Here is a 26,248-nt window from a genome sequence, read left to right on the forward strand (position 1 = left end):
GGAAGATTCTTTGAGCTGCCACATGATACTTGCATTTACAGAGTATTAACCAGAATTTAGACACATGGCCCCAACTCTGATAAGTACAGTCTTTGTTTTGTGTGGCCAGAGACCCAGCTTAAAATCAGGGGTCTCTTTCTACAGAGAAAAGGGAAAGCATGAAGGAACAACTGGCAGTTCCTAATACAGTATGTTTCAATGAATGTGATTTGACATATCTAAATATATAACAGTACCTCCCCACTGCATTTAATCTAGGCAGAATACTTTGCACCATCATCATCTCATTATGGTATCTTGCATTTCTTTCCATTTTTCTTTCCAAACAAAAATATGTGTCTGATGTAGCAAGAATGCACTTCTACATTCGAAGTTGAAATGTGAGGATAAACCTCACCCACTTGAAATAAGATAAAAGAAATTCCCTGAATAGAGGAAAATATGCAGACGGTTCTATGAATACAAGCATCTTTTCCTGAATTTCAAATTATGCAACAAAGGAATTAGAGGTCTCCTACGCTTACCGTAGTGTTACTGGCAACAACTCCTGATGCTAGCATTACTACCAAAGGATTAGACCTTCAGAAGACTCTAATTTCAAATCTGGCAAAAATGTTTCAGTGCACTGGCTCAGAGGACAGGTTGTGGAGTCAACTAGGCCAGAAATGGTGTATTCCTAACCAGCGGATAACTTTGGGGGGCAAATTATTGCTGATCTGAGCCTATATGCTAGTTAAGTGGTTAAGAGAATACGCCATCAATGGAGGGTTCATTAGAAAATTAAATGAGACATTATGCAGAAAACTCTTGGCACAGAGCCTGATTCATTGTAAATATTCAAAAAAAAAAAGTTGGGTATTCTAAATTCAGCCCATATTACACATTTAAAAAAAAATTTAAAGGGATATTTAGGGATACCCTTGAATCATATATATGATATTCTATATTTATTCCCTTATTGGTTCATCCATTAATTCAACAAACATTTGATTCCTACTGTGTGCCAGGTCCTGGTAGGTACTGTTTCCAGGAAGGGAAAGGAAATATACTAAGATAAATAAAGCAATTTCTGCCCTTAAGCTTAAGGAGCTCACTGCTTAGTGGAAGAGAAAAGAACTAAATGAGCAATTACATGCCAGTGAGAAAAACAAGAAGTATAAAGCATTGCCAAAATGAGAAGAAAGAGTTAGAATCACAGGCACTGAATCTGTGGCATTTCTTTGAGGAATTAAGACATCTCTTAACATCAACTTTTTTTTTTTAACTTGGGTTTTTTTTGTTGTTGTTAGTCAAATGAATTTATCACATCTGTAGTTGTTAAACATCAACTTTTTAATGGGGGCAAAGAAAAGAGAAATCTTACATTAAATATATACAATGATTCTAAGACTTAGTTTCAGAAACATGAATATGTCAAGGAAAAGGAAAATGTGTCTAAGAGTTAAGGGAAATAGTCATTTAGAAATAGTCAGTAGCAAATTACTTTGGTATTGTTAGATGACACAACATTGGATTGGCATGCGAGCTGCAGGCCTGTGGACTGCAGCCTCGGAAGGGATATTCCAGCAGAATAGCTTTGCTTCAGATGAGGACTCATTTCCACCTCATTCCCAAGGTAGTGCCTGGGCGCATCAAATTTTGGAATGCAGGGCTCCGTTTTGGGCTCTCCAGGCCTGGAGCTAACTGGTTCCTTATCTCTCAATTGGCCTGTAGAACCATCATACCCATGGCAGGAACCCCTGGACTCTGCTAGGAGGGTAGGATGGTGTAAAGTCTTCATGCCTTTGCTAATAGGCTATGAGTGAGAGCTAGGCATTGACTTATCTCCCTACAAAACTCATCATGGTACCACATACCCTCTTCAACTAGCAGCTTTCTGTTTCTCCTAAGATAAAGACCAAAACTTTGAACATGGCCCAAAAGACCTTCATGACTTCATTCTCATCCTCTTGAGCCTCCTCAATCTAGTAGAGCAGTTCCATGATCATGTTTAGTGTCACTGAGCCTGAGTGCCTTATACCATGTTATTCCATTCCTACTCTGATTCATTCAATTAGCTTTTTTCCTCAGGTCCTTATACTCACCTTGTTTGTTCCTTGCACTGTCTTCACATGTCTAGAAAGTCTTTGCTTCCACTTTTTGTCTAGAATATTTGGATATCACCTCAAGTACTTCAGATCCTCCTGAAGCCTTATCTAATCTACCCCTTTTGGGGGAATAGGGGAACTTACTTTGCAGTTAACATCTCAAGATTTTTTTTTTATTTCTCTCTTTTCACCATGAGACCATAGACATTTCCTGCTCATGTTTCTTCTTGATTCTTGTTCTCATAAATTCTTGAGTATTTCTTTATCTTTGGTTTTTTACTGCAAGTGATTTCTTCCTTCAAGGTTGCCCTGTTAAATGCTCTTGTAGACATCTTACTCTCTTCAAAAATTGGGTAGGCGATGAGAAGAAGGCTAATATTGATAATAATAGCAACTGACACTTATGGCCCTATGTATCAGCATTGTCTGAAGGTGACCATCATGAATGGAGCAAACAGGTGCCTTATCCTACACTCTATTAACAAAGAGTTTCTGTAGCCTATCAAACATCCCCCTGATTGGACTACCTTGATCCTGTGGCCAGGGGGATGTCTGTTCTAATTGGCCAGGATGGGTTTCCTAGCCCATCACCACTGTAAAGGGAAGAGGATTTCTCTGTCTTTGATTGCATTGGGGCCCATCCCCTGGAGCAAGTGGAGCAAATCTGATGCTGTGGCTGCTAACCATTACGAGATGGGGGATATCCACGTTGGATCCATGTTAAGGACACAAAAACCTATTCCACTGCTGCCAGGCATCCCATTAACCAAATCTAGTGGGCAAGTTTGCTCTCCACACTGCTTGACTTTAACGTTGGTGCTTATCTCAGACTTTGAGAGTAAGCAGATTAACACCTTTTACTTTAAGATCTATTATTGTCACCTACAGTGTTTACAGGGACTAAAAGCCTATACTCCACTAATTCTTAGTGCTAATCTCTAACAAAGTAAGGATATCCATAGGATCAATAAACATACTATTAAGTTTGTTGAACTGCATTTAGCACCACATTAAGAAGGCATCTCAAGGTGAGATGGCTGATTAGATTTATCAGCTCCTTTTAAGAACCAGTCACTTTTAGCCTGCAAAGACACATGAAACTGCTTATTCACACCTACTTAAAGACTACTTTCAAGGATGGCTCAATCTCATCCTGCCAACTACGGGATTAGAAAAGTGAGTTGTTTTGTTTTAAGAATACCAGTGAAAGGTGTCCGCCTATGCAGAAGAAAAGGTCAGAATTATCTAATGTGCATCATATTCACCTGGGCTTGTTAAACACAAATTCCTGATGTGATCCAGCAATCCCACTCCTGGGCATATATACAGACAAAACTTACATCAAAAAACAAACATAACCCCTATATTCATCACAGAACTATTCGCAATAGCCACGACATGGGAACAACCTAAATGTCCATTGACAGATGAATGGATTAAGATGATGTGGTACATGTATACAATGGAATACTACTCAGCCAAAAAAAGGATAAACTAATGCCATTTTCAGCAACATGGATGAAACTAGAAATTCTCATACTAAGAGAAGTAAGCCAGAAAGAAAAAGACAAATACCGTATGATATCACTTATTTGTGGAATCTAAAATATGGCACAGATGAGCCTATCTACAAAACAGAAACAGATCACAGCTCAGAAGAGCAGACTTGTGGTTCCCATGGGGGTGGGAGGTAGGAGTGGGATTGACGGGCAGTCTGGGGTTTTTGGATGCAAACTGTTGTATTTGGAATGGATGGGCAGTGGGGCCCTACTGTACAATACAGGGAACAGTGTGATTGGGACACTTTGATGTACAGCAGAAACTGAAGAAACATTTTAAATCAACTATACTTAAAAAACAACAACAACAACAGAAATTCCTGGCTTCCAGCCCCAGCATTTCTGATTTATTAGGTCAAGGGAGGGGCCTAGGATTTTGCATTTCTGACTGTTTCTTCTATGCCACTGCTGCAGGGACCAGGTTTTGACAACCACTGAACTATTACGATCCCATTGGAAAATTTGAGACAGAGACTAGAATTTACCCAAAGTTTACCATGCTCCCTTTTGAAAGTATGACCCTAAAATTGTAAACATCATTATCAGTCCAGGAGAGCAATTCCATGACCATTTTATTGTCTATGTACCCAAGTGTTTTCTACCTTGTGCCTGCATTAGAACACACAAGTGCTCCCTCCTTCCGTAAATAATTGGAGACTCTCCTCTGACCCCCTCTGAGTGTCCAGTTAACCACAGCTAGGTTGAAGAGCTCGCTTTGGGATAGGACCAAGCTCCCTGGAGATCCTAACAATTATTTTGGCAGCATGTAGTGAGCAGAATGGTCTTCAGCTTGGTTGGCATGCCAGCATTATGGCATTTAAACCTTACCCTACCCCTCTGGATTGATATTCATTTTACTCCTATCTTCTGGTGAGGAAACAGAGCCTGAGAAGAGGGTAAGTGGCCTCCTCTTTTTACCAAGCAAAAATCCAGCCCAGGTCATCCTGACCCCATGCCCAAGCTCTCAACAACCCAGTTATACTGTCTGTTAGAGGTAACTCAAAGAAAAGTAAACTCTGGAAAATCTTTCTACCATGATCTCAAAAGCCCTCCTCTTCCCTCTCAGATTCCAGTCCTATGCACCATGTTCCCCCTCTAATCTAAAGAAAACAGTAAAAGGGCTGTGATTCCTGAATACCTATTAATCAGAGAGAAGCAAAAAAAATCCCTACCACAGCATGTTACTATTCATACCAGCATCTCAGGAGAGAAGTTACACCATCCATTACTTTGATGGGTCCTGGAGGGAGGGTAATGATGAGCTCAGCCCCAAACGGATCTAGGAGTTATTGGCAAATACAGCTGGAGAGGGCGTGTTTGATACTTTTTTCCAACCTTTGACAGAGGATAAATAGCATATGACAGTAAGCAGTTATCTGTTTGAATACACAACTCAAAAAGTCTTGCAAAGGGAAAAATGAAGTCAGGAATAGAAAAGGTAGCGAAGCAAGGATGAGCGCTGTATTTCTCTGTTACTCAAGACTTGGCCGTGACTGTGTCATACTTATCATCCCTGAAATGACTTCTACTCAAATTATTTCTAAATTTCTGACCTTAGGTTTGTTCCTAGGCAATGAAGAAACAACCCTAGGTTTGTCTGTACCCATTGATGAAAAGTAATTTTTTTGTTTTTACTTTCAGGAAACTGAAGACATCAGCCTGAGAATGAGGCAAAACTGAACCTTGGCTAAAAAGAGTGTTTATAAATAGTTGGGCTGGGATGACAAGAGCTTGGTGGTTTTTCCCTACATTTGCTCCTGTAGAAGTTTGTATGTTTAGATTTGCTCTGCAATCCGCCAGGCAGTTTGCTGTGGGCTTGGACTTGACTCCCATGTCCTCTGTATTTATTATTTTAGAATCATTGCCCCCAATAAGTCTTCTTGTTCAACATAGATTTCCAGTAAATGGCAAAGGCACCTTAAATCTGTCTGCAGTTTTAGAACAGACTGGCTCAAAGCCTTACCATAACCCTGGGTGGGCACTCATTGAAGGGCTTGCTGTCATGTTTATTTACACAGTTCAAAGGTAGGAGGTTGCCCGCCAGCTCTGGGAATGCATACAGATGCTGTGATGATGAACAGTTGAAAGGGAGTGCAGGCTAAATGGTTGGGCTTGGAGGAAGCTGGCTGGAACCATAACCCAGACAAGGTCAGAGAGGAATGCTATTATTATTTCATTAACATTATCATCATCACTTTATTTCCCCAATTACCCTGTAATGGGTCCAATGTATCTGCAAGTCTGTGACTAAGACACAGATTCCTTATCTTCTGTTCAGCAGTCATTAGAAATGTCCAAGGCAGACTTCAGCCCTTCTGGCTCTAAATCCAATCTTGATCTTCTTCAGTGGTTATTCAGCTCTTACTTACGTGTCTACTTAGAATTCGCCTTTAAACTTTGAGGCATCGAGGGTAAAGCCAAAATTAGGGGTATTACATATTCAGGTGGCTCACAGCTTTTATATTCACTATAGAGATTTTAACACTATTTTTTTCAATGTTATTTTGAAAGACATTGTTTCACTATGCTGATGTATAAGGTATAAATACTCAACAGAAATTCCTCCTGATATGATCGCTGAGGGAGTTAGATTTTTCTCCATTTCTTTTTGCTCTAGGACATGGTTTTTCTTAGATAAATTCTGCCTGGGATAATTTTGAGTATTAGAGGAGGATGGAAGTAAAATTCCTAATGCAAGTCAGTCACCAATACATCGTAGTTCCTTTCCTACTTGTTTTCAATTCTGATCTTAGAAAGCTTAGAATTCTTCTACATTCATGCAATAAGTTTAGGTGAAAAGAGTTAATACATACCCAGTTCCCACAATTAATGGGTTGACTTTATTTGCCAGTTAAAATGTATGACACCTAGAGACCACTTGACTGGGCGCTTCTTGAGGTCAAGTGCTGTTCCAGACCCATTTCTGTGTCCTTCTCTCCTAACAGAGCACTTGTTCCAAAGAAGGTATGTATTCAGTGATTGATGAATTAAATTTCCCCATTTCTGCATCATTCTAAGTACCTTTCTAAATGTAGGATGACATAATAAGATAAAACATAATAAAATTATTGAGTGTTAGTAAGGATATTGTTTTAAAGGTGGCGAAGCAGGTATGGAGAGGTGATGTGACTTAAGGCTTCAGAGTCAGAACTATGGGAACTGGCTTCAGGTCTCAGTGCCCCAAGAGGAGACTCTGTCCACCATAGCCTTCATTTAGAGCCACTGATATTTTTAAAGATGACGTATTACCCTTAAAAATCACATATTTCCCAAATTTTACATTCTAACCCCCTAGTATCCCAAAATATGACCTTATTTAGAGGTACAGCCTTTACAGAAGTCCTCAAGTTAAAATGAGGTCATGGGAGGGCCCTAATCCATCATGACTGGTGACCTTAGAAAAAAGGGAAATTTGGACACAGAGACCTTAGAAAAAAGGGAAATTTGGACACAGAGACCTTAGAAAAAAGGGAAATTTGGACGCATGGAGGGAAGACGATATGAATAAACCTAGGAAGAAGATGGCCCTCTACAAGCCAAGGAGAGAGAGATGGTCCTCTACAAGCCTGGAACAGAATCTTCCCTCCTAGCCCACAGAAGGAACTTGCCCTGCCAACCTTGATCTTGGACCCCTAGGCTCCAGAACTATGGGACAGTGCATTTCTGTTGCTTAAGCCACACAGTCTGTGGTACTTTGTTAGGTAGCTTTAGTAAACTAAAACTGATTTTGGTATTAGTTTTCTAGGGCTGCATTAAAAAAATGCCACCAACCAGGTGGCTGAAACAATGTAAATGAACTGTCTCACAGTTCTGTAGACTAGGAGTCCAAAATCAGATGTTCTTCCAAGGGCTTAGAGGGCAGAATCTATTCCAGGTTTCTCTCTTTGGCTTACAAATGGTTGGTTTCAAATGGTGTTCTCCTTGTGTTGACATGTCTTATCCTTTTGTATGGTATGGAATAAAGAAAGCTGTTTAGTTTTTTCTCTCTCCTTAGGCACATCTAAGGCAATATTGGGTCTTCTCGTGTTTGCCTCTCTTCACTTTCACAATCTTTCATTTGCTAAGTAAAGTTTACAACATAATTTTATTGCCTTCTTTCCTGTCTTACTATCTTCCCTTCCCTCCTTTCTCACTTCTGAAGCTGGCCCCAGGCCTCTTTTATATAATTCCTTCTCCCTGAGTCCCATCACCACCTTCTGTGTATTGGTTTTCTATTGCTGTATAACCAAATACTACAGACTTAGTGTCTGAATAACATTCATTTGTTAGCTCACAGTTCCATAGATCAGAAGGCTCAGAGGTCCCCTACTTAGGGTCTTTCAAGGCTAAAATCAGGTGTTAGCCAGACTGGGGTCTTATCTGGAGCATCTGGGAAGTATCTACCTCCAAGATGTTCCAGTTCTTGGCAGAATCCAGTCTCTTATAGCTGTGGGATCAAGGTCACCTTTTTCTTGCTGGTTCTTTTCTGGATATGTGCCCTAAGCTCTTGGAGGCCCCTCCCAGGTCCTTTTCATATGGTTTCCTCCAATGTTGAAACCAACAACAGAATCTCTCTCTTGTGTTGAATCCTGCTCACACTTTGCATTTATTGGACAGCTGCTTCTGGCACCAGCTGAAGAAGACTTTCTGCTTTTGAAGAACTCGTGATTGGGTTAGGCCCTTCCAGATAATTTCTGTATTTTAAACTCAACTGATTAGTAACCTTAATCACATATACAAAATCCCTTTTACCATGTAACCATGAGAACTAGGGGGTAAGAATTAGGGGGTCACCTTAGAATTTTCATACCACTCTCTGTTAATTGAAGGAAAAACAGTGGATAAGAGAAAAAAAAAAAACCTTAAACTTCCAAACTTAACGATTTCATCCATTTGTTGGCAATGGGGGCATTCCAAAGTAAGTAGGCATTCGAAATCTAAGAATAGGGTTAGAAGAAAAGCGTTCATGTGAGGAAGGCTATGCTCTTTAATCCAAGTTATTTATCAACTTCCACCTTAAGAGTAGCTGTTGTTTATTAAGGGCCTTCTATGGGTCAGTTACTTTTGAAGGCAGCAGTACATTGCTGGCAGTATTTTGAGTTTTAATGGTGATTCCCCAAAATGAGGTGCACCAAAGAGGGAGCTGAGACACTGGATTTAACAACATGCACAGGTGCTGGTGAAAAGATCCCCAGTTCAAACCCATGTCTGGACAGAGAAAGTCCTAACCAGAGGCTTGCCTTTTACCAGGAAAGCCCACAGAACATATGTGGGATTATTTATGCATAGGACAGCATTATAAATCTAGCCTGCCTCATGAGGTGATTTAGAGAGCATTTCCTAATAAAATTAAGGTGATTCCATAGAGGCCACCATGAAGCAGGCACCCTAGAATCTGGAATTGGGGAGGTAACACGTCCCTATGAAATGATGCTGTAGTAAACAGGGCTGATGATAAGAACAAAGTTAAATAGGATTGTGATATATAGATAGGCAGATACAGATATAGACATATATATATATATATATATCTCTATATAGATAGACATATATATATCTATATATAGATATAGACAGATATATATATCTCTATATAGATAGATATACATAGATCTATCTATCTATATATATAAAAGATTCAGAGTGGCCAGTTCGGGGCCAATATGTCTTCATTTTCCTAGGAAGAAAAGTTCATTTTTTACATAGAAAAGGCTTTGTAAAACAGACAACTAATTAAATAAGCTGTACTAAGGCTTGACAGCAACACTCTCTTTGATGTCCATTTCCCTCACTTGAACTATGATTTACCATTTGGTGTGTACTCTTCAATAAGATGTTTCATCTAGAAAACTAAACCTAGTTCTAATACGAGATGCTTTCTCCCTTCTTGCACCTCTTCTTTGTTAAATCAGTCAGTTAATCTTTAGTAAGCACCAACTATGTTCTAGAAATGTGTTAGGCATGGGTGATAGGACATTATCTATCCTCCAAGAACGTCCAGCACGTCAATTCTGTTCCTGTTTTTCACCAGGTAACATGCAAAGCAAGAAAATAAGATGCCGTTGACCAGTGGTGGCATTCAGAAAAACAGATGGAACCAGGGGGAACAGAACAGGCAAAGAATTGTCTTTGAGAATTATTTCCAATGTGTAACCCACAGTTGTTCAGAAACTTGCTATGATGAAAGAAACATTCTGGACATCTGTGTATCCAAAATGGGAGTTAGTAGCCACATGTGGTCCTTGAGCACTTAAAATGTGACTAGTATGACTGAGGAACTGAATTTTATTTATTTATTTATTTTTTTATTTTTATTTCCCTGATACATTTATTTTTATTTTTTTGTTGTTATTTCCCCAATACAGTTTTTTTCCTACTGTACAACATGGTGACCCAGTTACACATGCATGTATACATTCTTTTTTCTCACATTATCATGCTCCACCTAAGTGACTAGAAGTAGTTCCCAGTGCTACACAGCAGGATCTCATTGCTAATCCATTCCAAAGGCAATAGTCTAAATTTTACTTAATTTTAATTACTTCAGGCACATGTAGCTGGTGGACAGTGCAGGAAAATATCTACAAGTATCCGAAGCTTTTCATCCACCGGGTTGTTTTGAAACCTTTACCACTCTCCTAATTCTTGACTTCTAAATGTATTTTATCCAATATGAGTTATTTCCTCATGTAAATTAATCTTCTGAGATTAGTTTCTGGGATCAATGTAAAGATACAGCAAACCAAACAATTTTTTGAGGTGGAATCACAAAGCCAAATACTGTCTCTTTAAATAAGCTGAAAAAGGGTATCAGCCAGGGAAGCACACCAAGAGATTGAAAATAATTAGTCGCATCATGTTCTTTCAATCCCGTGTCTCCATGTTCTAAGCAGACTCATCTCCTGTCATTTGGAGAAAGTTGCCAACATTTGCCCTTCTGTCCTTGGAGGAAACATGCCAAACATGCTTTCGTTTCATCTTGTTTAGACAGTTGTTTTAATGCCCTTTTCTGATGTTATCCCTGAACACACAATTAACAGCTTTCTACTGAGATGCCAGCCGCAATGAGAATTGTCTATCTGTCACTCATATGTTGCTTCAACCTTGGCTCCATTACATCACTGGACAATCAGAGTCTATAATGACTTTAAGCTGTTCCATCCCAACAATAAACTCCATGGATTTTCGGTCCAACGCTTTTTTTTTTTTTTCCATTGGGCAAGTTTACCTTTTCTGTTCTGAGCCTCCATTGAGCCTGCCATACCACTTTTAATAGGCTATGAAAGTTTTATGGGTTTTGGACCATTCTGCCTCCTCCAGGCATTTTGATGCCCAAGATATCAGACATACATTCCCATTTCTTTCAGCCAGTGACTTGCATCTGTGGCTGCTTTGTTTATTATTTGCTTTTTAGGGCTACACCTGTGGCATATAGAAGTTCTAGGCTAGGGGTCAAATTGGAGCTGCAGCTGCCAGCCTATGCCACAACCACCGCAACTCCAGATCCAAGCCATGTCTGCAACCTACACCACAAGCCCAGGGCAATGCCAGATCCTTAACCCACTGAGCAAGGCCAGGGATCAAACCCATGTCCTCATGGATATTAGTCAGGTTTGTTACTGCTGAGCCAGTGGAGGAACTCCTGCCAGCTGCTTTATTAAACAGGTGTATGTGATTGGAAAGGAGACCTGAGATTTTTCTGGAGCAATAAGAGAGACTATATATTGAGGCTGTTGTTGCAAATCCCAACCACTACCCTCTCAGATTCAGCAACCCAATAAGAATGTGTCCTTTGGGCATGACAACAACTCTAGCATGCGGTCCCTTCTCTCTCAGGGGTAAAGGGACAAGAGGTGAGCTTAATGAGGACGTGAGAAAGAATGGTGGGCTCTCCGATGACATTTTCAGGAAATATACTTTTTAAAAACACCCACGTAACATGGAATTTTAGAGAATGTTAAACATAAGCATGTGCTGAGAAGGTTATGACCTAGCAATAAGTCTGTGACCTAGCAATTCCATTTTCAGGTGTCAATGGTAGACACCTAGTTGTATATGTGCCCAAAGAGGCCCCCTGGGGAAAGATAATGAATTGGCAGAGGTAAAACCATCTCAGTGTTCATTTGAGGGGGACTGGGTAAATTAATTGCAGGACATCTCTATGATGGAATAATTTTCAGGCATTTGAAAAAAAAGATGGCACAGATTTCTAAGTCGTGATGTTGAATTATTTATTTATTTTTTGCTTTTTAGGGCTGCACTTGTGGCATATGGAAGTTCCCAGGCTAGGGGTGGAATCAGAGCTGTAGCTGCTGGCCCCTGCCACAGCCATACCAGATCCAAGCTGCATATGCAACCTACACCACGGCTCATGGCAATGCAGGACCCTTAACCCACTGAGTGAAGCCGGGGATTAAACCTGCATCCTCATTCATACTAGTCAGGTTGTTTACTACTGAGCCACAATGGAAACTCCTTGAATGATATTTAAAGTGAATTAAGGGGGGACAGCAAAGTTCACTACCATGTGTTTTGTTTGCTTCTATTTGTGTTCTTAAGAGGCTGATATATACAGTATAACTCCAGTTGCCCACCTATGTGCTTATGTATACAAACACAAATTTGGAAGGTGACTCAAGAAACTGAAAAAGTGGTTATTTGAAGGGGGTTGTCTTTTGAATTCCATTTGAACTGTGATCTTTTGAAACCATTTGTACTGTGGACTTTTTTGAAACCAGGAGCATGTTTTAATTTTTCCAGTGAAAAGTTGTTTAATAGAAACTTAATGAAAATCATCTGTAAGCCCACAACTCAGAAAATATGTTAACATTTTGGAGTATATTCTTCTGGGCTTTACTTTAGCTTGTATATGGCATATGTCAGATAATGTTGTACAGCCATTTTATCAATTTGTTTTTTTCCCCAAGTAAAAATCTCATGTTTTTCTGTTTTGTTTTAAAAAACTCTGTTGATAATGCAAAGACAATAAAATGCATCCATTTTAAGTGCACAGTGTGTTAACAAACATGGAGAAAAGCATACAATATGATTTTTAATGGCTGCATAGAACTGCTCCATATTAAATAGTGATTTCTGTCTCCTGGGTCACAGAAACCAATTCAGGGATAGGTGGATGGACCAAGTCAGCCCAAGTGGAACCATTCCTGGAATTTCTGGTGGAAATGCCACACTTTATTGCCAGTTCCGGAGAGATGGATATTTAGGATCTTTCCGATTTTGAACTATTACAAATAATGCTGAGATAAACGAGTATTTTTGTAGCCAAGTCATTGCAGATGTCCTTAATTACAGCATTTTCTTATAAGTTGCTAGGAGTAGATATTCTGGAGGGAAGGATATAAATGATATTGCTAAATTTCCCTCAAGAGAGTGTGCTAACTTATGCTCCCTGCCCTTCAATTATCTCTTTTGCTTTACCTCTACCTGTTATATTTGCCACCTTGGGAAATGCAACCAGGTGTATACTGGAGCACAGCTCACTAGTTGACCAAGTAGATGTGGAAGGTTGGGATGCATTTGAAGAAACCATGATTTCACGTAAGGGAGGTTTTTGTACAGAGCAGGGTTTCATGCTTCCATCTCTGTGTTCAAACAACTTATTGCTCTGCTGGAAGTTTGCTTCCCCCATCTGTAGGATCAGTCCTTTCTTCTCTCCTGGATGGCCCTTGCTCAGCTGTTACCTCCTCAGTGAGGTTTCTCTGTCCAGCCAGGTGCATCTGTACCCCTTACACCTCTTCCTCACTTTATTTTTTCCTTAACACTTCTCTCCTCTGACTTACCAACCATGTTTCTGTTTTCATTGATTCTGTCCTCCCATGCCAAAATATAAACTTCTTATGAGCATGGATCAGTGTTCTGCTAGCTGATGTATGTGTACTGGGCACAGAATAGGCCTCCAATAATTTGCTGAATAAAGGACAGAGTCATACCTAGGATCCTAAGAAGCACTTTTACACACAAACTGTCTCTGGATCACCACTACATCCTGTAAAATGAAAGGGGCTGGCTCCAGCCTTTATCTTCCAAATGAGGAAGCTTGAGTCTTCAAAGGACCAACTGACTCGCCCAAGGTCACACACGCCTTTTCTGACTCCAAATTCAGCTTTCTCTCCACCTTACTTGGTGCATTTCTAAGCACAGGTTATAGGCTATATCTTTCTCCAAGGAGACTGTCCTATTCTCTCATTGGTGGAGAAATAGTACAGGTTATAACAGTTGGGCCAGGGACTCATGGAATGAAGGGCTGAGAGGAGAATTCTTAGGCTGCCTTCTGCCCCTGAATCACACGTGCAGTGTTAGTCAACATTCTTTCTCTCTGTGGACCTCAATTTTCCCCTTTATAAAATGAGATCAGACCAGATGATCTGAGGTCTTTTCCAGCTTTACTATTCAAAGACCCTAACAGGAAATATCCACCCTGGATAAATAGATGTTATCCGTCAGTGGAGGCCAACCCTCGTGCATTTAAATTCATGAACTCAAACTGTCTCCAGTCCACCTTTGGCTCTAAAAAGGCTCCAGTGCAAGAAAGTGTGCTATCACCTACATGTCTGCTTATCACAAGAGATAGTGTCAGGATGGAGCACCAGCTTAAAGATGACAGAAAATTCCATTCTTGAATCCCAAGCTTGGAACTTTTGTTAAGTTCTAATATTCTGTTCTAGGTACTTGGTTTGAGCCTGTAAACATTTTTATTTTTTCCTATTAGTCAAGATTCTTTTCGTCACAAGAGCTTGAAAGCTGACCTTAACCAACTTAGGCAAAAATGGGAGTTTTATTGGCTCATGATCCTGGGAAATTTCAAGGGGATGTTAAGCTCTAGTTGGGGCTAGATCGGAGGCTCAAAGCAGAGTCATTAGAACTGTCTCTCAGCTCTGCATCCCTCTCTGGTCACAAAGTGGATGCCAGTGCTCCAGACTTTCATGCTATTCTCTCAGCGCTCTTAAATCATCCCAGGATTTCTGTCAGAAGTACCTGAAATGGTTGTGATTGGCCCAAGTCAGAGATCCCATCCCTCAAAGACAGTCTCTCTCTCTCTGGTCCAGGAGATGGAAGACACAGACTTCAAGGCCTGAATCCTGCATCTACCTCTGGATCACAGGGCTTGGTCTCTCATCCAGATCATGTGAACCAAAAGAGGGACAGAGGAGCTTCTCTCCATGAAAACAAAGGTACTTACAATCTAAGGCGGGGGTGTGGGGGGGAGATAGGCTTGGCAAAAAAAAAGAACAAAAGTTCACTGTCTTCTGGCCAGTTCCACTTTCCCCTTCCTTATACCTCTCCAAACAGCTTCAGGATATGGCTTTTGTTCTTGGGGTAGTTGGTGTAGTTGTTGAGGAATGAGAGCATTTTAAAGCTCATTTGATTGTGAACTACTGGGGAGGGGAGGGAATTCCCTCATGCCCTGTTAGTTCCCTGGAGATTCCCAGGGAAGTTCAAACAACACAGCTCACTGTCACTGCTTTAGAGAAACAGCCAACAATGCTTGCCTTGATGCTGCTCAGGCTTGCTAGAAATGTCTCAGGATGCAGTGGACAGAAATGCGTCTCAACAAGATATTGGAAAGGTCAGACTGCTGAGGGCCCCAGCATGCAGGCCCCAACAATGAGGCACAGCAGACCCTGCCAGCATCCTGGAAGTTGGAAGGCTTACCAATTATAATCTGGAATCTTCAGAAGAGCCAACTATTCAGGGCCTAAAGATTTGAGAGGAGACATTTCCTGTGTCCTTGTTTCCCCCCACAAGGGACACAAAAAGACAAGCTTTATACTCATTAATCTGTCCCCCCTCCACACACACACCATAACCCAAAGACAACGTTGAGCATTTTAGAAAATCTTTTCTGCCATGTCTTGGGGAGAAAGGCCCGCTTGTGGAAGAACTGCAGTAGTCACAGAAGACTGATTGACTGATTGGACCATCTCCATTCTTATGTTCAATCCTATGTGTTCTCAGCCACCATTACACATCATGCTGGCCCAAGGCCTCATGTCAGGAGCTGGGGATACAGGGATCAAAGACTTGGTCCTTGTCTGCCAGGTTCTCATGGTCTCTGATTAGGGTCTTCACAGACTAAAGCTTAAGAAACTACTGGAAATGAGATTAGGAGTGGGCAAACTACAGCTCAGAGGCCGAACCTAGCCCATCATTTGTTTTGGTAGAGAAGTTTTATGGGAACATAGACAAACTCATTTGGGTAGGCTTTCCTGCTTCAATAGCAGGATTAAGTAGCCTAAAATATTGACTCTCTAGATCTTTAGAGAAAGTTTTCCAAACCCTGCCAGAGACCATGGTACCTACCCCAGCTACCATGGTGGTGGTAGGATCTGGGGAGGTGGCCTGGAGAAGCAGTACCACAACTGAGATGGGGGGAGGCAGAGGAGTCAGGTGAACAAGGCTCAGAAGCCAGGGGAGGCCAAGGCAGAAGGACTCCTTGTGCCAAGACAGGGGGATAAGACAGCGAATCTTGAGGTGGCAGGGGTGTGCAGATCTGCAAGGGCGGCCAGACCAGAGATAGATGCTGTGGCTGTGATGTGATTATTCAGAAGTCAAGGGGAGAGTCTTGAACATTTTAAGCAGGGCAGGGGTGGATCAGATTTGTGTTTCAGAAGCTCAGCCTGCTGTTAGCTGAGCAGATGTGTTGAAATAGAACTGTTTCCTTTCCCTCCACTCTCCCCTCCCCCACCTCTCAAAATATTCAGCTCCTGGGAAGCAAGTCGGTATAAATGTCCAAAACCATCTAGTCTTCTCCCCATTGGCCTTGGTTACCCATGTGACCCCACGGCCTCTCTGTTCTGTGACCACCTGGCTGTGTTCCACATGGGCTGCCTTCTCATGCAATGTCACGTAGGAGGGAACAGGGGACGGGGGAGGCTTGGGAGGCCATTTTCCCACTTGGCATTTATTGTCCCCTCAGCCTCCAGATAGAAATTTCAGTGGCAGTAATTGGATAAACAGTTTAATTTAATGGTAACAGAAGAATTGGGCCCAGTGCAAGGAATCTCATTGTCCTTCTCTCAAAGTGCCTTTCGTTTCTATGCATTACGACGTAGCAGAGCCATTGGGGATGCAGAGAAATACACGGGATTGATTTTGCCTGGCAAGGAGGTCAGACTGCAAGAGGCAATTTTAATAGTCTTGCTGTGAAAGAGATGCGGTGGCGGGGTGGGGGTGGGGGGCAGCAGATCAGAGCTGGGTGGGGAAAGTCAGAGGGAGATGGAAGGGAAAGAATATATGTTTCCTATTTATTTTGGACAGTGAGATATACCTGTTCAAGGAAATACCTCTGTCCTAATTTCAAGTTCAAGCTAGATAATTCCCTAATATACTTGGAGCTTTATTTCCTTTTCTTTATTAAAGAAAAAGAAAAAACCAACTCAAAGCATTCCTGCTAGAGACATACTTCTGCTCCCTTTACTTATAAAATTACTCAATTTTAAATGTACCAAAAAATTTCCTAACTTAAATTGGTGAAAATTCCTTCCCTGGGACTTTTTGCCCCAGACTCTTTGCCCTAGAAAGAGACCTCAAAAACCTAAACCTCTAGTGCCAGGCAGACCTTTGTTTCAAAGCCTGGTTAGACAAGTCCGTAGAACCTCCTTGTCTCTCCTTCTCTCCTTCTTAAGTATAAGTTTGGCCTTGCATCCAGGTATCTGGTTCTGGTTATCCCTGTGCAGCATTTAGTAATAACCAGGGTGGTAGCCAGCATGGATACAAACCCTCTTCTGAATATTAACAGATGGTCCAGTTTCCAAGAAATGGGTATTCAGAGGGGATGTAGTCATAGTCGGCTGCGTACCTGGCTGACACCTGAGGCCAAGATTTGTTAGTCTCTAAGCCTATGTTCACAGTGTTGCTGGGAGTACCACTGCCCTACCTGGGAGAGGGAAGGGATTTCGAGAGGTTCTCCATTATGTGCTCAGAAGTTGGCAAGCAGTGGCAGGAATAACCACACACAGCAGACCAACAATAGACCTTCAGAGATGACTCTGGAAACCACTGACCAGCAGCTTGGGCCTTCCCATTTAGATATTGCTTAATAAATTTTATTATTTCCTATGCTATTTTATTCCCTAAGCAGCTAGAAGGAGAGGGAAACAATTCAGGTAGGAACGAAAGGGGGCCAGAGAAAATCTATGCAGATGTAAACCAATTTTGGCCCTTGGGTGAGACACCCTGTCTTTTCCCTTTTCTGCCTCCCTTTCTGCTGCTGCTCCTCTTTCTCTGTACTGTGTGGGCATCAAGCAGGTTCTAAAGAGAGGTCTAGTAATTACTCTGTTGTGTGGGATGTTTACTGTATAGAATGAAATAATGGCGTCATTGTAGAATGGACTTCAGAACTGAGGTTCTGGAGTGACACTATAGAAATGCAATTTCTGATTTCCCTTGTGTTCAATCTCAGTGAACTGGGACAGGTGATTGCCCCTCCCTGGGCCTTCCTTTTATCACCCATGGCAGGAAGAGAGTGGTGGTCCTGACTTCATGGTATTGTTGGGATGACTCAATCAGATAACACACAGGAAGGACTCAGCCCTGTGCCTGGGTATTGTAATTCCATTCCAAAAATCAAATAGCTTGTGTATGGTCATGGACATAAGGTGAGCATGTTTACAGATCTGTGGGCATTCTTCCTGCCACCAGTGTCACCAACTGCTCCATCCCTTGTTCCATCAAATACATGTGGACCACATTTCATGCCTAAGTCATGGGAAGTGGCGGCAAATGGGAGGCAAACATGAATGGCTGGTGGGCTGGGCATGCAAAGGAAATGAAGGGAAGAGAAATAGCCTGTGGCCCGAGTTTTAATTCAATAAATATTTACTAAACTCACACCATCCTCCAGGTATAAGAACAGGGTATAAAAAGTCATGGAGGACACAGATATGATCCCTGCCCATAAGGGCAGAACTCTTATAATTAAGATTTAGGAAAGGTATAAATGTGTAGGAAGGATATTTGGATAGAGAAAGAAAAGCCAGGGAAGGGGGGTTTAAAAAGAAAACACAAAAGAAAACTAGGATGGAGCAGATGGAGGTACAGGCATATAAATTACATACAGTTAGACATCAGGCCTGGCTTTTAAACTGTCCTGCCTAGAATGTCCTCTCTGTCATCCTAGGCTGGTGAAATATAACACAATATCCACCCCCAGTGCCACATCCTCTGAGAAGTCTTTCAGCATCAGAGGCAGACAGAAGGGATCTCATTGTCTGTTTGTGTCTCTCTCTTCTTCCCTCCCTCCCCCTTCCCACCCCCCCATCTCTCTGTCTTTCTTTCTCTCTTTCTCGCTTTCTCTGCTACTCCTCTAAGTGTTAATACATTGTCAGGATAAGATTCCTATAGCACTTACCGTAAACCACTTTGACTATTTAGACCAGCTGTCTGTGCTGCTCAGACTTCATGTGAAAATGTCTATAGTGACTCAGTGCTTTCTGACTGATGGCAGCCACACCGTTGAACCCCAGAGTCACAGGCGGCATTTGCCTACCCAGATTCCCATGTGCTTACAAACACAGCTGTATATAAATTACAAAACAACAAACTATTTACCTTTTCTTCCCAACCCGTTACGGCTACATGATCTTATTGAAGACCCAACTAGGGAACTTCAACATGACACCAGGAGGTGCAGCTGTGTTTCTAAATGCTGCAAGAGGCTCAAATAATTCAGAGTTTACATGAGATGCCTCTCAGTATTAACAAGGTGTGGGATAAACTGTTTACTGATGAAGGCTACGGCTTCAGGTAAGATGAACTCTTCTCAGCCGCTTGCGTTTTGACACTGGCAAAGCAAGTGGTCATAGCCAACACCCTTGGAGGCCCAAAGGCTGTTTATCTTCCTAAGAAGCCAATTACAAGCAAGCATCAGAAATATATAGCCCAAAAAGAGGCCAAGTGTTTAGCTTCTGCCAGAAGGACCAGAATCTCAACTCATGACATGCAAACACTAAGGATGTTTGTTTTCATCTTCTTTACCAGGAAGATAAATGTCGTTTACTCTTTTAAGAGGATCTTTTAAGGCCATTTATTTCTCTTGACTTCAAGTAGAAGCTGCAGAGAGGGACCAGTGGTGTTTAAAACCTGGGTCCATTTTGTGAGGAAGCGGGCCTCAGGCCATGTGCTAGTGCTATGGGGCCTCGATGGGAATTCCCAGGTTTTAATCTAGGAGCCGAGCTAGGTCAGCAGAGACAGGCCATGTTTACTGAGGAAAGCTCATCTCAGCAGATTTACTCCTCTGTCCAGAAAAGGGCATTTTGTTGTGATCTTTCCTGGACTTTACCCTTATAGACTTGGATGGACCATTAACTGATGTAGAAACAGCTGAAAATCCCACATTGGCTGTGTGTAACACGTACTTCTCTCAGGTCTTTATTTTCTTTACCTTTTGATCTTGCAAGATAAAGGCAAAAGATTCTGTATATGCCCTGTCTTGTCAGCCACCCTGGTGGGGCATTTACATAGAGAATGACCATAAAACTTCTTAATCTTTTTGCTGGTGAATTGCTAGAAAATGCTGGAATACTTGATTTTGGCTTGGCCCCAGGTCCATTTTACATGCCAGACACAGCAGGGCTGAATTTGTTCGTGTTCACTCGAGGACAGGGAAGCAGAGGAAGTTGTGTAAGGGGTTTGGAAATGGATGTGGTGAGGGGGTGGGACCTGGGGGAGGGCCACTGCACATCTCTAACAAAAGGTAGTTTATTTGTTCCACAGAATATGCCTTTCAGGAAAAGGCCATTTCTAACGTACAGCAAACTGCAGTGAGGGGAGATGGCAAAGATAGGGAACTGCTTTGTGTTTCTAATTCAGTGAACTTGGAGCGTCTGATCTTACTGTTAAATTCAGCAAGGAAAAACTAATCCACCTATCCACAGTGAAGATATTTGATGGGGAAGAAATAGGATGGAGATGAGATAACGACTGAATTCAAAAGAGAGTGATATAATACAGAAGAAAAATTAGACTTTATCTCTTGCCTTGTATACAAATCAAATCAAAATGGATTGAAGATGTAAATAGAAGACCTGAAACTGTAAAACCATTAGAGGAAAACACAAGGAAAAAAACTCCTTGACATGGATCTGAGCAATGATTTTGGTGGGGGTTGGGAGCAAATAGCATAGGCCACAAAAGAAATAACAGGCAAGTGGGTTGCATCAAACTCAAAAGCTTCTGAACAGTCAGGAGACAGCCTATGGTGTGGGAGAACATACATAGGATAAGGGGTTAATATCCAAAATATGTAAAGAACTCAAACAATTCAATAACAAGAAAACAAATAAGCTGACTGAAAAAGAGACACAAGACCTGAGTAGACACTTCTCACAAGAAGGCATACAAGTGGCCAACAGATATTCAAAAGGTGCTGAACATCACTGATCAGGGAAGTGCAAATCAAAACCACAGTGTGATGTCTCATACCTGTCAGAATGGCTATCATCAAAAAAGACCAGAAATAACAAATGCTGGCAAGGATGTGGAGAAAAGGGAATCCTTGTACATTGTTGGTGGGAATGTAAATTGGTGCAGCCACTAGAGAAAACAGCATGGAGATACCTTCATATGTATATATGAAGGAAATGAAATCTGTATCTTAAAGAGGTATCTGCGCTTCCATGTTCATTGCAGTGTTATTCACAACTGTCAAGATAGGGAGGCATTCCCACTGTGGTGCAGTAGGTTAAGGATCTGGCATTGCTACAGCTGTGGCATATGTCTCAGCCATGGCTCAGATTTGATCTCTGGCCTGGAAACTTCCATATGCCATGGATGTGGCTGGAAAAAAAAGATAATGAAACAACCCAAGTGTCTGTTGAAGAATACATGGATAAAAAAGGTGTTTTATATGTGTGTGTGTGTGTGTGTTATATATGTGTGTGTGTATACACACACACACACATACAGACACACATGCATACTATACAATATTATTTAGCCATGAGAAAGAAGGAAATCCTGCCACTTGTGGTAACATGGGGCCTGGAAGAGAATATTCTGGGTGAAATAAGCCAGAAACAGAAAGAAAAATACTGTATGATCTCACTTATATCTTAAAAAAAAAAAAAAGGTCAAGCTCCTAGAAGGAGAGAGTAGAACAGTGTTTACTAGGGGCTGGGAGGGGCAGGGGCAATGGGGAGACTTCGGTCAAAGGGCATATGCATTTGTAATTATGTCAGATGAGTATGTCTGGAGATCTAACGTAGAAGAATGAGGACTATACTTCATGATAACTCTTTTGAACAATGGAAATATGCTGAGAGGATAGATTCAGGTCACTCATCACACACACACAAATGGCAGCTATGTGAGGAGGAGATGTGTTAATTAGCTCAGCTGTAGTGATACTTTCACAGTGTGTATGTATATCAGATTACATTGGGAACCTTAAATATATACAATTTTTATTAAAAATTTTTAACAAATTAAAAGGAATAATATGGGATATAGAGAATCTTTAAATGAAATTCGTGTGTGTGTATGTGTCTGTTTAAATATGTCTACATGTTTTTTTAAAGATCTAGATTCCAATCTTCGGTCTGGTGGCTTCTAGCTGACTGCAAATCACTACTGTGACCTTGAGTAAGTTACATAGTCTCTTTGAACTTCAGTTTTCCTAACTCTAATTATGTCACCTTAACAGAGTTGTGAGGTTTCAGTTAAATACTTTGTGTACCATGCCTGCTATATAGCATGAACCTGTCAATAAGGGGCCTTTGAAATTGTTAATAGGCATTTTAATAACATGGATGGAAAATAGGCCTTATTTCTAGGATCAGCTCTGAGTCATGAGTTATGACTGCCTGGACTGCTGTGTTTGGAATGACTGTGAGATTGAGAGGAGACTTGTCAGAGAAAGAGTACTGTGATTGATTATTGATGTCTGCTACTGACACCAAGCGAGGGAGGACATTTGCCATCCTGAATCTAGTGAAAAGGGACATAAAACATCAGTAGGCTCAGTCTTTCAGCCTCCAATTAGCTGGATAACCTGGGAATATCTTTTATCCCCTCTAGGCCTCATTTTTCACAGTGTAAAATGAATGAGCAGAATTTTATAATCTCTTAGGTATCTTTGGGTCTGAGTCCTCTGATTCTAAGCTAGATAATATTGTTACTGCTTCACAGCTTTGGAATGATAAGTTTTACAAAATGTTTGGCAGTAAGTACCTTGACCTATGAGAAATTATTCTGTGGCCCTGTTTTGAAGCATATTCACTATCACCTAAGTAAAGAAGTGCGTAGGTCTGTATATAAAGTCATATTTGAGGCTTCCTCTTATGACCTGTGTGCTCTTATTTCTGCAAAGATCTCTCTGGGCCTCAGTTTCATCACCTGAAAAAATGGAAATGGAAGAAAAATTACTTCTGTACCCTCCTGACTCTCTAAGACGTGGAGGAAAGAAATGGGGACATGTTTCCTCGGTGTTTTGGACTTGTCAGAAGGCAGACCATATGAGACTCTGAACTACAGGTATTCTTAAAAATGTGGCCTAGAAATTGCTCCCTTGATAGGGTGCACATTAATATCCATTTGATGTCCTACAGCTTTATTACGACAGAGTGACACTTACAGAAGGAAAATGAGTTTAGTTTAAACCACCCAGACTTTATCGTTTTCCATTTAAGTTGAGCTTCTCTTTTCTGGAGGTGTAAACCCTATGGTCTCCAAGGTCAAAAACAAAGAAACAAACAAACGAAGCTGAAAGAAGCTTGGTGGCAAAGTAGTCCACTTGGCAAAAATGGCCTCGACAGGAGTATACATGCACTTGCTACTTACATACACTGAAAACCAACTTCCTATTGAAAATATGCGAAAAATGAGTCCCCCAGGAAGCTGAAATATCTCAGCCCCATAAATAGTTACAACAATTGATCCTAGGGCCAGATTCTGTTCCTGTGGACAAAGTCAGAATTGGAAAGAGGTCCCATGATTCCCCAAAGCCAACATTCTTAAGAATGACTAAATTAACAATGGGAAAAAAGTGGCCCCAACTCTCATCTCAGACTACTTCTAGGACAAAGAAGATAAGCCTAGCTATGTGAGGAGGATAAATTTGCTTCTTTCTGATAACTGTGAATAAACAACTTTAACATGTAAATAAAAAAAAAACAAAACAGAATTTCTACCATTTATTCCATCTGAGTATATTTCTTCGCCTCTTACTGGTAGATTCTGGGCAGTGATGTTGACAGTTACAGTAACTGCTATGGCAACAAGCTTTAAGAATGGAACTCCTGTCTCAACTGAGGTGTCAATATAATAGATTCAAAAGGACAAGGCTAGTAAAACAATTGTGTGTATGTGTATTTTTATTTATTTATTTATTTATTATTCTTGTTTTATTATTTTAATTTTTTCCCACTGTACAGCATGGGAACCAAGTTACCTTTACATGTATACATTTTTTCCCCCACCCTTTGTTCTGTTGCAATATAGGTATCTAGACATAGTTCTCGATGCTACTCAGCAGGATCTCCTTGTAAATCCATTCCAAGTTGTATCCAATAACCCCAAGCTCCTGATCCCTCCCACTCCCTCCCTCTCTCCCCTGGGCAGCCACAAGTCTATTCTCCAAGTCCATGATTTTCTTTTCTGTGGAAAGGTTCATTTGTGCTGTATATTAGATTCCAGTTATAAGTGATATCATATGGTATTTGTCTTTGTCTTTCTGATTCATTTCACTCAGTATGAGAGTCTCTAGTTCCATCCATGTTGCTGCAAATGGCATTATGTCATTCTTTTTTATGGCTGAGTAGTAGTCCATTGTGTATATATACCACATCTTCCTAATCCAATCATCTGTCGATGGACATTTGGGCTGTTTCCACGTCCTGGCTATTGTGAATAATGCTGCAATGAACATGCGGGTGCATGTGTCTCTTTTAAGTAGAGTTTTTTAAAGAAAAAATTTGATAAGCTGGTCTAGTACTCTTGACAGACTGCCCTCCTCCCTTCCCCCAGTCCCACCTTTAAGGTTATCAAAAGAAGCCAGAGTGTGGAGGGTGAGTTAGTGTGAACAGATGGGTGGGGAGGCTTTTTGGGTGAGACTTCTTGTATTCTGTGTGACATCTTCATTTCCTTGGTGTTTGTGTTTTGTTTTCTGGAGGAGGGGCAAGGATTCTGCCATCTAACCCAGAGTCAGGAAGCTATAGCCTGTGGGTCAGATCTGGTCTACTGCCTGGTTTTGTTAACGCCCTGTATTCATAATGGTTTCTTGCATTTGTAAAATGTAAAATGTGGGGGAGTGAAAAAAAATACCTTGTGGCGTGAAAATTCTCTGTAGTTTAAATTTCAGTGTCCATAAATAAAATGCCATTGAGCACATTTACTTGAATAGCATCATCTATGGCTGCTTTGGTGCTACCTGGGAAAATTTATCTTTACAGAAGTCTGCTGGCCCCACAAGTCTGGTGGAAAGAGATTTCAAGACACTCTTGGAGAGTTTGGAATGTATCCCCAGTGTTTGGGAGACTTAGATGACTAATGTCTGATTCAGGCCTGAAAAATCCCAACTAAGGGGACTGTGGCCTGGGGACTACCTCTTTCTGGGGAAACCAAAGAAGGTTGGTCAGCTGCTCTGGGAGAGGCTGCTGGACTGGCACAGGCTTGTGTTTTCAGAATGTGTTGGGGACTGGATGCATGAGCATTGCTCAAGGATAAGATGGGATGTTGGGGAGAGGATGGTGTGGGGTCCTCTTGGCTGCCTGGGAAGGACCTCAGTAGGAAGTAGAGTTGAATGTACCCCACTGGAGGCCTAGCTATTAAGGATGTGGTCACGAGAGACCCCCTGCAACAGCCAGCACTTTGCTTCTCTGCCAGTCCCAAAGTGGCCTAGCCAAGTGCAAGCCTTTCTATCCTGCCATGAGATAGCAGTTAACAAAAAGAAGGTGACAGGGAAGGTGAGGAGGGATAAAAGCCAGCCATGCCCTATCCATCTTTCCAGCTTTCTTGAAATTACCTTCACCAATTCAAGAGACGGTGAAAAACAGAAATAGTTATGTTGTATTAATGCCGGGATCCATGCATAGCCAATGCTACACCTCTACAATTTACTGAGCAGTTCCAATAAACCAGGGCTCTATCGCCATATTCTCATTTAATTGTTTTGACAGCTCTATGAGATTTGGTGGACCCATTTTATAAGTGAAGATACCAAGGTTGAGTGAATTTGGAAACTATACTGTCTCAGGCCAGTAAGTGGCAGAGTCAGGGTTTAGTCTGCTGGATACTCAAGTGTGTCCTCTTTTCATTGTACCCTGGGGGCTTTCATCTTAGAAATGATAGTTTTGGTGCTGTATTTGTGTCCAAAACCCACGTACCCCAAATGTTCATCAGGCACTTTTGTGGTTAAGAAATAAGCATTTACTCAGGTTAACTTAAGAGACGGGGTTTTTCCCAAAGTTCACTACAGTGCTATTCACAGTAGTCAAGACATGGAAATAACTAAATGTCCATGACAGCAGAAAGGATAAAGAAGATATGGTACCTATATATAGTGGAATACTACTCAGCCATAGAAAAGAATGAAATAATGCCATTTTCAGCCACATGGATGGACCTAGAGAGTATCATACTAAGTGAAGTAAGTTAGACAGAGAAAGG

General features: G+C 41.2%; 1 long non-coding RNA gene across 4 annotated transcripts in view; it reads left to right on the forward strand.

The window, feature by feature from the left end:
- LOC125126365 (uncharacterized) overlaps window positions 1–26,248 on the forward strand; it is a 277,061-nt gene that overhangs the window by 49,483 nt on the left and 201,330 nt on the right. For 2 of the 4 annotated variants that reach the window (XR_007134617.1, XR_007134613.1), the window contains exons 2-4: window positions 14,692–14,817; window positions 22,162–22,225; window positions 22,953–23,116. This is a non-coding gene — a long non-coding RNA (uncharacterized LOC125126365). The remainder of the gene's footprint in view (window positions 1–14,691; window positions 14,818–22,161; window positions 22,226–22,952; window positions 23,117–26,248) is intronic. The other 2 variants (XR_007134616.1, XR_007134618.1) reach the window with 2 other exon arrangements.

Source organism: Phacochoerus africanus, chromosome 1 (genome assembly GCF_016906955.1).
Source record: "Phacochoerus africanus isolate WHEZ1 chromosome 1, ROS_Pafr_v1, whole genome shotgun sequence".
In the NCBI taxonomy this organism is placed as follows: Eukaryota; Metazoa; Chordata; class Mammalia; order Artiodactyla; family Suidae; genus Phacochoerus; species Phacochoerus africanus.